Below are 13,207 nucleotides of genomic sequence, written 5' to 3' on the forward strand. Positions count from 1 at the left end.
TCACCTGGGCTCTTTCTTGCTCCATTTGAACCTGCTTCCCCCTCTGTTTGCCTTTCTCCTGCCCCCTCGCCCTGGCCTCCCCTCTGGGTCCAGCTCCCACCTTCTATTTCCTGAACTACTGTAACTGCCTCCTGCTGGTCTGCCAGCCCTCTCTCCAGCCTGCTTCTCACACCCAAGTTGTCACTCACCCCCTGCTCAGAACTCTCCAGGGAGCTTGTTGCTTCCAGGGGCAAGGACCACCCCCTGACCCTGGCTCCTCCACCTGCTCAGGGAACAACAGTCCTTCAGTTTCGCATCGACCCCGCCCAGCAGCCCATCTGTCCTGCCAGCTAGGCCTGGCCACTCTGGCTTGTCGCCCCCCTTCCTGCAGACTCCCATTGCTGTTCTGAGGGCAGCTGTGCACTGCCACACACAGGATGCTGGAGCGCTTCCCTGCATCCTTTTACTTCATCCCCAGTGGGTCTCTGGAGGTCAGGTTGCTGTTGCTCCCCTCAGACAGAAAAGGAAACTGAGGCTGTCTGTGGTAGTGCCCCCTGGGCTTGTCACGTGGGCTTTGTTAGTTTAAAGAAGCATAAATGAGGTGAGCAAGGAGTTGGAAGAGGCAAGAAAATTCCCAGTTTCCATAGCAACAGAAAGCATGCAGCACTATGAGCAATGAGGATGGGGGGTGGGGGCAGTCCTGAAAGCAGGATAAATCCCGGAATTTCAAGATAGAAGGGACCTTCCATTTCCTTCAGTTTAGGAATTCTGTCCCGGAGATGAGTTCCCCTCAACCCCACAGAGACATCTGACAACAACTGCAGTCATTTTTGGTTGTCGTTTCGGTTGGATGTGGGTGCTCTTGGCATCTAGACCGGGAATACTGCAGGACAGCCCACAGTGGACAGGGTGACCCCCAGCCCAACTATCCAACCCAGAACACCAACAATACCGAGATGGGAAACTGTGATGTCGTTTCGCCGCTGCTCTGGGTTTGAATCCTCTGCGTGGCCTCCTCCTCCCCCCTTCAGAGCGCCTTTCAGTATTTGCGTAACTGCCTCCAGTGTCGGGGGTGCACGACCTCTCTGAGCACCAGTCCCAGCTCAGCTTCAGCGCCAGAACAACAGGGTATCCAGGGAAGAAGTTACACACACGTCTCCAAAGCAACAAGCAACACTCAGCTCATGGGACAGCTAAGGGCCTCATGAGAAACAAGGCGCCAGTGAGGTAAGACGCCAGCTTCTGTGCTCAGGTTCTCCACAGAAGGGGGTCCTCCAGGAACCCGGCATGTGAGGGAATCCAGAGGGTCCCCTTGCTTCTTGGCCAGGGATCTCCCAGTCTGCAGCTGCAGGGTGGGAGGGGGGCAGGCAGAAGGAAGCAGGACTTGGCCATCTGCCCTTCCTGACATAAAATTAAATTTCTGAAATATTAAAGTCCTGTTAACAGTACTCATCTTGAAGGATTTGGGGGGAAATGTATGTGCTCTGAAATACATTAAAAAGAAAACCCCAAGAAGGATGAACAGGTAGGTGGGTGGGTGGATGGCTGGACTCATGGGTGGGTGATGGGTGGGTAGATGGATGGATGGCTGGATGCACAGCTATATGATGAAGTAAGTATATAGAGAATATTTTATTAAAATTCTGTGATTAAACCCATGTTACAGATGAGGAAACCTTTCAAAAGGTGGTGGAAATTGCTCGAGGTCACCCAGCCAGTAAATCGTGAGGGCCAGGATTTGAAGCCGGGTCATCCGATGCAGAGCCATATTCCACACTCTGGGCTGATCCCCCCCACGGGTGACACCGAGGCCCCTGGCTGCTGCAGGGTCTCTGGAGGAGAAATGCCCTGGCACCGACTCTCCAGAGGAGGAATCCTAGGGGGTTTGTCTGAACCCCCTAGGGGTCTGATTATACCAATTGGGGCGGGGCTCGTGAAAAGGGGCACGTTTCTGGCACGCGTTGGCGCTGCCCGGATCCGAAGTTCACAGTTAGATACTGAAATAGAGCAGTGAGCTAGAGGGGCGACTCCGCCCTCGTGCAGCCGGCACTTTATTCCCCCTCCTCACTGACGTCATTTCCTGGGTGTTCAATTCCCAGTCAGGGAGCACGGAGCATGCCCCTGCTGGGGTTCGGTCTCTGGTCGAGAGGCCTTGATGAGATGCCTTGCTTGGAGAGGCAATCCACAGTGCTTCTCTCTCACATTTTCTCACATTGGTGTTTCTCCCCCTCCCTCTCTCCCTCCCTTCCTCCCTAAAATCAACAAGCATGTCTCCAGGTGAGGACTTTCATTTATTTATTTTTAAAGATTTATTTATTTATTTATCTTTCGAGGAGAAGGGAAGGAGAGAAGGAGAGAAATATCAACATATGGTTGCCTCTTGTGAGTCCCTTGCTGGGAATTGGCCTGCAACCCAGGCATGTGCCCTGACTGGGAATCGAACTGCGATCGTGTGGTTCGCAGGCCCACGCTCTATCCACTGAGCTACACCAGCCAGGGCTCAAGGTGAGGACTTTTAAAAAGGTGGTGAAAGCAGGGGTGTAAATTTTTCCCATCTACGTTCACTGACTGCTGCAGTCCCTCCACAAGCCTCACCAACACTCACTGTGCTCCCGCAGGAATTGAACCTGGCCTCTTGGCTGGCGTGGACCCTTGGTCCAGCCTGTCTTCCCCAAGTAGTGGGGATTTTTTGACCTCTTGATTCCAAACGGCAGTGTGAGCATCCAGGCAGTGGCTTCTGTACCTTTTCCCACCCCCAGGCTCCACATTGGCCCACAGACTGAGGTTTTGCTTTCTATTCTTCCTGGAAGGGAAGCAGGGCCAGCCCTGAGATTGGGACAGGCCTGTCGGGGTCATTCCGACCTTGAGCCAGCAGCCGGGCTCTCTCTCAGCAGCTAGAGAGAAGAAAAGCTGTTTCTGTGCTCTCCGTTTCCCTGGGGTCCAGCAGTCAGGAAGGCCACTCAGGGCCAGGCCCCTCTGGTCACCAGCCATCCAGCTGCGTTCCTGAAAGTCTCGGCAGAATGAGAAAACGCTGGCCAGCCAGGAAGAGATGTCATCCTGCTGTGGCTGGGAGCTGGAGGGGGCTGAGGGGCATGGCCGAAAGCTGGGGTCAAGTCACCACGGGTAGGAAGGGATGCAGACCACTCAGGTGCCCAGCCATTCCTCCCCCAGGCAGAGTAGCAAGGGAGGGTGTTTCAGTCAGGCAACAGCCTGGACAAGGCAGGGCAGTGGCCTTTTAGCTACAAGGACTATACCCTGGGCGGGGAGGGGGTTAACTGACCAGGAGGGAGAAGCCCTTCCAGGAGACAGCAAACAGCCTAACATGTGGCCTTGGAAGGCAGGCTCTGCTCCTGGCCATATGGCCTTTGGTGAGTTGTATAACCTCTCTCTGGCTCTTTCTCTTTTAATAGTAGCAGTATGGTTTCCTAAGCTGTGCCTCAGTAGGGGCTCTGGGGCTTGCCCACGTGCTCTGGATGTGCAAAGCCCGGACATTCTGCCAGCTCTTTTTGAGCCGTGGCACCAGGAAATTGACAGCTAAGTGGGTAGGGTGCACAGGCTCATCCTCTGTCGTCTTCACGCGGCCAACAGCCACTGCCAGATGCAGCACCTCTTTCCTCTGGAACTTGATCGTGGTCACCACGTTCTCACTGTGGGCCAGCAAGGAAGGGAACCTGCCAGCCTTGCTCAGGCTGTGGCCCAGGATTCGTGGGATCTGCCTGATCAGAGTCTCTGAAGCCAAAAGTCATCCCGCTTCTTGGTTAGCTTCTTATTCTTGTTGAATTTCTTCTGCGCCTCGATGTCCACATGGGGGATAGCCCTGGCCTCGGTCCCGGCCTCGTCCCAGGGCTGCCGGGCCTGCAGAAACACCTGGAGGACCTGGGGCAGAGAGCAGACTCGAGTCTGATGATGCCAAGGGGAGAGTCTTGAGCGTCTGAGGGTCAATAGTTCTTCAAGCCGATCTGCAGCCCCACTGTCTCCAAAAACTTGCGGTACTCATGCTGGTTCCCTTGCAGGACTTCCCGCACCACCTCCTAGAGTGTGTTGAAGGAGACTTTGCTTCTCACAAGTCCTCCCGCTGCAAAACCCCCTCCTGTCTTTCTGATAAGATGTGGACGATAAGAGCTTTTAATCTGAAGAGTTCTTGCAGGGAGCAAATGGGACAGCTGAGTGCAGTGAGTGAGGAAGGGGTGTGAGTCCCTCTCTGGGCCTGGTGTCCCCACCTGGAAACTGGGAGACTGGACTCTGCCCTACCTTACAGGACTCTTGAGATCTGACCAAGCCCCTTCCTCTTCTGGAAACAGAGTCCAGCTCTCTTCCTTCACACGGGGTCCCTGCCCTCTTCTAAAACCCTGTTGGTTAATTTCAGTGCATGGATTTTAAAGAAAACCTGAACCCAGAGGAAGGGCAGGAGCAGCCCCTCCCATGCCGCCCTGACCACCAGGGGCCCATCGGCACCATCTCCCAAGGCAGGGCCCATTCTCTCTGTGCATGTCGGACTCACGGAGCACGCACAGGCAGCCTGACAGCATCCCGGGAAGCGCCTGTGCTCTCTTTCATAATCCTGGGAAGTACTGCTTTTCCTTGCAACATTTATTTATGTATTTATTGCAAAATAGCTACTTTTCTCATCGTAACAGCAGTACATGCTCATTGCCAAATATTCACAAAATAAAAAGTCTAATGAGGATACAGAGGAAAATAATATCACCCATAACCCTAACACCCAGGGGGTGTTGCTAATAACTCCCTGTGTTCACGGGACCAGGGCATGACTTGTTTTAAACCTCTACATAAATCAATTTGTTTACTTAATGACAAACTTAAGATCCTGCTACATATGTGCTTGCTGTTATAGATATTTTTCATTATATATACGTATATTCACACATATATTGTATATATCCATGCAATATTTTTATTTCATTTTATAGTCATATCTTCAGTGAAATTAGGAGAGAAAGGACACTAAATCAGGATTTCTGGCTACACATGCACACGGTTCTAAATGCTGTGGCCACCTTTCTGACATGACCCCACTGTCCTGTAGGCCCCTCCACGTTAGCTGTTCCCCCTCTGCTCCCCATGGGTAGGCAGGGGCTGCATTCCTTCCTGAAGGCCTGGGGGTGCTAAGGGCTCCCCCTTACCAAGCCTGAACTGCTTCCACTTTCTTTGTTAATCTTCTGTAACCCTGCCCACATCATTATAAATTATCCCCTCACTGCGTTTCTTGAACTTACCCATCTGCTTCTGAGGCAAAGCCTGAATTCCATTCTCTCCAAGGTCAGTTGCTTCTTCACCCAAGTCTCTGTTGGGTGTGAGGTGGTTTCCGAGTGTTTTCACAGTGGTTGTAACACTCGGTGTACGCTCCCTGTGCAAGTCTTGAGAGGCCTTCTGGGCCGTGAGCTGCTGGCCCACGGCTCAGACCCAAGTTAACACACCCACCCACTGCTCCGTGACCCACGTCCACAGGAAGCAGCATTGCTTGTTTTTGTCTCCTCGCCTTGGGCATGTTCACCGTTTCCACCATTTTCACTGGCAAATAGCACTAAAAGCAACACCTTTATGCCCAAAGTGCCTTCTATGTCTAAGAACGTTCTCCAGTTGCCTGGGTTTATTGATTGTCTACAGAAAAGGTATGCAGGGACCTTCGGGCGCGTGATTGGTCATTCATTTAAAGCAGCCAAACCCCCTAAACTGCAAATCTACATGAGTGCAGAGTCTAAGAAGAATTACTGCTTATGTCTAAAGGTCTGTGTGTCCACTGACGTCAGGGCAGAGTGCCCCCATTCGAGTCCCACAGAAATATCTAACCTAAAAAAAAAAGTGACAGAGATCTGCCCTCGACCTTCTCTCAGAACTGTGGCTTCCACTGTCCGGTTCTCCCACAAATGGGAGCAAATTCTTCCAGTTGTAGACCAGGGTCCAAGGGGACGGACCAGGCTGGCCCACAGCGTGGGGAGGTCTGAACCCGGGCGCCAGGGTCTGCAGTCAGTGCCCTCCCCCTCGTCACAAGCCTGGCCTCTGCTCACCACTGCCAGCCCTTACTGTTGTTGGCAAAGGTCTGTTGCCGGGCCTTATGCTCAGTGGTGTGAATGCATGTTACTGCAGGGGCGCTGAGAAGCTCAGTCTCTAAACGGAGTCTCTGCCACGTGTTGCCAGAAAGGCCTGCGTTCCAACGTGTGCCTACATTCCACCCCACTGCAGAAACCTTCCGGTTGGACCCGATGCCTCCGAAGCACTCGTGTCCCACTCAGAACCCTGCAGCCTCTGTTTGTCTGTTTGCAAAGCTCAAGAGCGGAACCTTTGCTTTCTCTCAAATAACGAGTGTTAACCTGTAAACTGCAGGAGAGCTCTGTGAGCCCCTTGCACACGACTCTTACGTGTAGGTGGACTTTCCCCCTGAGCTCTCCTGCAAAACTCTCTCCAGGTGAGTAAGTGCTGGGTTGAAGCCTAAGGCTCCCCCGGGGCTGTGATCCTCCCACCTGTTCCCCCACTGGCTTCCCAGCTCTGGGGCTAAGTCTCTGTCAAGAAGAAATGAAGGAAGCGGTAGTCTCTTTTCACTTGTCCATTGTTTTAAGAAATGCTTAATACAGTAGTTACCGAGCATTTACTGAGCCCCGTCTGCCCATGTGCTAGACAGGCTATGTCTGATGCCATCCTCACAATAACCCTGTGTACTACTAGCTCTTCTTACAGATGAGAAAACTGAGGCTCTGAGGAAGCGTCCCCTCTCACGCTGTGAGTAGTAGAGGCAGGATTCTTCACCAGCCTCTGCCTGAAGCAGCACCTCAGGTACATCCTCAGAGCATGCAGGGGCCAGGGAGGGACACACGTTCTGGAAAAGAGGTCTGCGTGCAGCAGCGGGGCGGAATTGTGCTCTGAGGCTGGCCAGGAACCACGTGTCTCCCCCCCCCCCCCCACACACACACACCAAGCCAGTTCTCAGAGGAAAGGAGAGCCAGGAGCCAGGGCCAGGCCTGCCTCCTTCCAACTCCTGTGCACACCCTCTGAGTCAGCTCCCTGGGGCTGCCCTAACAAAGGATGTAAATCTCAGGCTTAAAACAACAGAAATCTGTTCTCTCACTTTCCGCAAGCCAGAAATCTGAGATCAAGGTATGGGCGGGGCCTCACTCCCTTTGAAAAGTCTAGGGCAGGATTCTTCTTTCCTCCTCTAGATTCTAGTGGTGGTCAAAATCTCTGGCGTGCTTCGGCTCCTGGCTGCATCCCTCCAGTCTCTGCCTGGGTCGTCCTTTGTCCTCTCCCCTGTGTGTGTCTGTCTCTGTGTCTCTTCTTATAAGGACATTGGATTTATGGCTCCTCTAATCCAGCTGGAATGACTCCTGTGACAGGAGGGAAGACCTTATTTCCAAATCAGGACACATCCACAGGTAACAGGGATTAGAACTTAAACATCTGTTTGGAGGGACACAGTTCAACCCACTGCACCTTCTGATGAAGCTGGCGAGGGCTCACCGAGGTACCTGCTGCAGGCCCTGTGCCTTTGCAGGGGACCTCATACCCACGCAGAGTCCCCGTGTTTGTCCACCAGGATGGGCTGCCTGATCTGAAACACGTGGACTCGGAAGAGGCTAGACCCTCCCAGGGCACTGGGGGTCTAAAGGCAGAGTCAAAGGCGCACAGCCGCAACTAACTCCCAGAGTGGGCTCGGGTCAGAGAGGCTGTGGGGTCTGATGCGTGGAGGGTGCCAGGTGTGGGGTGAAGACCGTGTTTCAGGGTCAGGCACTCCCCAGGGCATACACCCATTCCCTCCCATGGGCACCCGAGGTAGAAGGCACCCTGATATGCTCTGCTCACTACTGCACGCAGCCCCCCCCCCCAGCACAGAGCAGGGCCCCGCAAACACGTGGCACCTACAGGAATGAGCCCCTCGTTTGGAAGGAAAGGCTGGGGTTGGAGAGAGAGTAAAGCCTGTGGAAAACGGTGTGGGGAGGGTAGGAGAATTATAACATCAGCCCCCCCATCCTGGCACGGGTGGGGGGGGCGGGGGGGCCTGCCCCAACTTCCTGCTGCAAACTGCCACCTGCTGGAAAGCTTGGGTAGAAACATTCACCGAAAGGCCTGTGGGCACAAGGTCCTCATGTCTGAGCTCCCGTCGCTGTGTTCTTCCCTCAAAGGCGACTTCTAAAGACCCTGGGAGCTGGTTCCTCCTGTGTCTCCCCACGCCGGGCCCGTGGACAGTGGGGCTGGAAGGGAAACCAACTTGGGGGAGCCAGTCCGGGCTTCCTCCCACACCCGGAGCCTCAGCCCCATCCTTAGCACACGCTTACACACATGAATTCACACACTCACACCCATTGCCACACACCCTGCTCACGCTCATATGCATGCACGTATATTCATATTTACACTCACACACTTTCTGTCACACATATTCCTACTCACACACTTTCATTCATGCTCATACCCTCACATATTGTCACATGCTGACACACGTCCACATACTCATATACACGCTTTCTTTCCCACATGCATGCACTCACCCGTACGTACTCGTATGCCTGCCCTCATACTCATCCACTTGCACACAGACATGACACAACCCCTCACGTGTCTCACACCAGCAGTCACGCACATCCCGACACTCACATCGCCTGCCTCTCACCCATACTCTCTCACACTCACACACGTGTTCTCACGCCCTGACACTCACATACCAGCCTCCCGCCCTCACTGTGCAGAAGTTCTTTCTCACTGAGTGGGGCAAAGAGGGAGGCAGGGGTGTCCACCCCTCAGCACCACAAACAACTGCGGTAAACCTGGACTGCCTTTTCTGGGCATCTTGTTAAACTTTAGGGAAGTCGTGTGATGCCCCATGCACCAAGGAGCTTCTCTGATTCGACATCATGTTTCGGAGATTTATCAGTGTCGCTTTGGCTCATTGAGTGTAATAGTTCCAGCATTCTGTTTTCCAAGTTTACGCTAGTTTATGAATTCATTCTCCAGTTGGTGGGTGCTTCCAGGTTGCCTGCTCTTATAAAAACAATACTACTGAACCTTTGTGCACATCTTTGTACATTTGTGTGCATATTTCTGTGGCCTGTACTTAAAAGTGTACCAGGGGGTCTTGTATACATTGTGTGTGATTTCTGTTCTCTTGGGTGCTTCGTGCAGAGACTTTCTCTGCAGCAAAGGACCAGACACCGGTTTTCCCCACCCTTTGCTGTCACCTGGTGTGGTCAGCTGTTCCAGTTTTGCTAATCTGTTGATTGAGAAAAGGTATCACATTGTGATTTTGATTTGTGTATTCCTGCTGACTTGCAAATTCCTGCATTTTGCATATATTTCTTTACCTTGCATGTTCTCTCTTTTTCCACTTCCCTGTTCCTGGGTCCTTTGTCCACTTTTCCATTTGGCTCCTTGTCTTTTATTTACAGATTTTCAGAAATTCTTTAGATAGTCTGATACTAATGCTTCATCAGTTACTTATATTGCAAGTAAGTTCTAACCTGTGACTTGTGTTTTCACTTTATTTACAGGAATATGTTTTGAACAGAAGTTTTTAAATTTTAATGTCAAAGTCATTAATTTTTCCCCTATAGTTTGAGAATCTTGTTAAAGAAATCCTTGCCTACACTAAAGTCATAAAAATATGGCCTTTCCCCCCAAAAGGTTTACACATTTTGGTTTTTGCAGTCACCGACCTCTCTGCCATTAAAAGCCGATCTGCCATCAAAGAACTGTCACAGATTGCTTCCCCTCGCACTTGGCTCCCAGCCCAGTCTCCTTGCTCTCCTCCTGGCAACTTTCTTCTCTCTCCAACCCCATTTTTCTTTTTTTCTGCCCCCTGGCCCATGCCCCCCTCCAGTTCTCTTCCATTAATCTGCAGAGCAATTCCGCTCTCCCCAGCCCCTCTCCCTGCGCCCAGCTCTAGCCTATTATGGGAGAGCCCTAACAACACATCAGCCGTTATTTGCATATGTGTGATTTCTCCGCCTGTCCTAAAACTTGACACAAATCCCTGAACAAATGCCCTGCCCAATGCCGTGCCACACACGTCTGCTCAAACTGCTTCAACGCACAGTCTAACCAATGCCCTGCACATCCACGCTCTGCCCCCTCCACATTATTTTCTGCCCAAGGAGCTGACTGTGCTTCCTGTAGAATGGACACACCCTTGCACTCTGGCTGCCGGCTGCCCACAGGCACCCTGGTGTAAAATCAACATGAAGGGGCCAAGTAAGGCCCAGTGTTTACTCCTCGGGCTCCCTTCCTGCAGGGCCTCCTCGGGCGGGTGTGTCCCACAGCTGAAGGTCACGCCCTCTCAAGGCTGTGGACTCCATGCACTTCCCCCTCCAGGTTCCACCACTGCCTGCCTGCCATCGTAGTCCAGGCCTCATGGTGGGAGCAGCCCGGCAGCCATCGCCCCAGGGTGCCTGCATGATTCCTCGTGCCCCGCTGCCGCCCACACTCAGTAAGTCACGTCCTGTAAATACATACCCTTTTCCTCACATCTCTGACCGAATGTGAGGGTGCCGTGTGCTCCCTGATGGACAGACCACGGGCCACCCTCCCTCCTTCGGGAACCCCTAAGTCTACAAACTGAGACGGAAGCCCCAGGGGAAGTCAGAGAGATTCCAGTGACAATCAACTCCACTGGCAGTGACCGTGTGTCCTGGCTAGATCATTGTTCTCCTTCGGATGGGATGGCTTAAAAATTTATGAGGATGGGTCAGCACACTATAGGGCTAACCTTGCCACCAGAAAGCCACACTGTCCCTTAGCCTTTTGCTCTGCCCTGAACTCTGATGAAAACAGAAAGGTGGAGGGGAGGGTTGGGGGTTGGCCGGGGAGTCTGGAGATAGGCCTAGGTTTTCCCAAACACTTTGTCAAGGTCAAAGGCAGTCACCTCCTCCTACCTCCACCCCTGCCGGCTGGAAAGTTAAATTCCATTAGAGAGCAGTGACAGCTGCCAATCAGAGATGGAGCCGCAGCAGGAAGGGCAGGTGCTTTGGAGCTGGACCTGCCTGGGCCCAGTGCCCAGCCTTTCCGGTTTCTAGTTGGGTAGCTTGGGTGGGTCCTCGGCCCCTCACGGCCAGGATTCCTGGCCCATACAGCGAGGGCAGCAATTCCACCTCGTCGAATTGTGGCGAGGATTACAGAAGTGTGGGTGAAGCATTTGACCCATGGCAAATACTTAGTCATCTCTAGCTTTAATAGCCTCAGTGTGTAGCATTCTTATGATTGATACAAAAGATGGAATTGCGAAACGTATTCTTTGAACATAAGGAATAAAAGCATATATATTTCTTCTTTTCAAAAATTTATTGATTTTAGAGAGAGAGGGGTGGGGGAAAGAGAAAGAGAGAGAAACATCGATTTCTCGTTCCACTCGTTTGTGCATTCATTTGTACACTCTGGCCTGTGCCCTGACCAGGGGTCCAACTCCACATCCTCGATGTATTGGAACAATGTTCTAACAACTTAGCTCCCTGACTAGGGGGAGGCACATCTATTTCAATGTAGCAGCTAACGACCATTGACCTCTACAGCTTTCCTTGCAGATAAGGACATTGAGGCCCAGAGAAGGTGAGTAGTATGTCCAAGGTCACACAGCAGCAGGAGAAATCAGTCCTGGAACATAGGCCTTCTGTGGCAGACACATCCTAGGGTGAGCCACAGTGAATCACACCGTGTTATCCCCTCATCTCGAGAGTAGGCAGGACCTGTTTACTAGTAGAATATGGGATGTCACTCCCACGGTGGTGTTTCATTATAGAAGACTGACTTAGCAGACTGGTGTGAGAGGGATTCCCCTGGTGGCGTTGAACAATTAACCACCATGCTGTGAAAAGCCTGTGGACCAGGCCTTTAAGCAGGGGACCGTGGGAGGCTCCAAGACCCGAGAGTGGCCTCCAGCTGACATCCAGTGACAAAGTGGTCTTCGGCCCTCCAGGCGCAAGGAAATAAATCATGCCAACAACCTGAGTGAGTGCCGAAGCTGAGCTTCCCAGGTGGCCTGCCAGATGACAGCGTGGCCCGGCTGACACCTGGACTGCAGCTTGTGAGCCGGAACTCCTGACCTGCTGAAACTGAGACAATCACTGAGTTGCTTTAAGCTGCTAAGTTTGTGATCATTTATTGTGCCCCCTTCCCCAGAAAACTAACACATACATGATCCTTCCGAGTCTTCCTAAATCGTGAGAAAACATCCCACTCTCCCTACGTACAGTAGATGGCCAGCCCCTTTGTCAATCCACAGCTCAGCTATTGAGTGACTGAGCACCTGAGACCTGGGCTGGCCTGGGACAGTGCCAGGTATTATGCCCTTCCCATTGCTCACATCATAGGAGACCCTTGGCTTCTAATAGGCACACGGCTGTGACAAGGAACACTGCACCTCCCAACCTCCTTGCAGGGAGCTGTAGCCATGTGACTGAGTTCTATTCTAGCTCGGGGATCAGAGCAGAGGTGGTAAGTGCAACTTCTGAACTGTGTTCTTAAAGACTGGGGAGTGCCCTCCCTTGTCCCTCTCCTCTCTGCCAACCGGAACGCAACCTGTAGCGAGGTTGGTTGTGTACTATGTGCCCTAGTGAGTGCGGTGCTCACCACCCAGACCACCCTGCAGGACTGAAGGACTCACTGCCCCAACTTCTGGGAGATAGCCTTCTCTGGAAATACCCTCCGCTGAAGACTTACCTTGACTGGAGCCACATCCCTTCTGGTGCATGGGGGGATACAACAGCCCCTCCCCTTACCCTTGCTTGGGAAACCCCTGAAGGGATATCCTGGCCTTGGAACTCCTCATGTGGCCTGCGGAGGCTGCATCAGAGCAGGTTTTCTCCTGCCCGACAGCACCCCCAGGACCCCTCCTACAGGACGATGTCCGCCTGGGGTCCAGTCTGCAGCACCACGGGACTAGGGGAGCAATGAGTAAGAGGGCTCCTGAGCCATGCCAGCTTTGTCTGGATATGAGAGAGACAGAGAAAGAAGACTTGATCGTTGCCGTGTTGGTTATCTTTGTTAGAGTACCCTAGTCGGTAGCCTAATTAACATGCCTGGCCGTGTGGAGGCATGGGCAGCTTGGACAGATTTAGTCCTGCCATTATGAGTGCCTTTTAAAATCCAGCCAGCCAGAAGGCTACGCCTTTCTACTTTGCACGAACACATCTCGTGAACTGGCCCGAGCCCCACCTGCCTTGCAGGCTTGAAGACGCTTGTGGGAGAAGACTCAAGGCCCCAACCGCAGGATTAGCACAGGACTGCAATG

General features: G+C 52.7%; 1 pseudogene; it reads right to left on the reverse strand.

The window, feature by feature from the left end:
• Positions 1 to 2,488: 2,488 nt before the first annotated feature.
• LOC118983040 (uncharacterized) overlaps positions 2,489 to 13,207 on the reverse strand; it is a 60,444-nt pseudogene continuing 49,725 nt past the window's right edge.

Source organism: Sturnira hondurensis, unplaced genomic scaffold, assembly GCF_014824575.4.
Source record: "Sturnira hondurensis isolate 20B ecotype Veracruz unplaced genomic scaffold, ASM1482457v3 Scaffold0002597, whole genome shotgun sequence".
Classification (NCBI taxonomy): Eukaryota; Metazoa; Chordata; class Mammalia; order Chiroptera; family Phyllostomidae; genus Sturnira; species Sturnira hondurensis.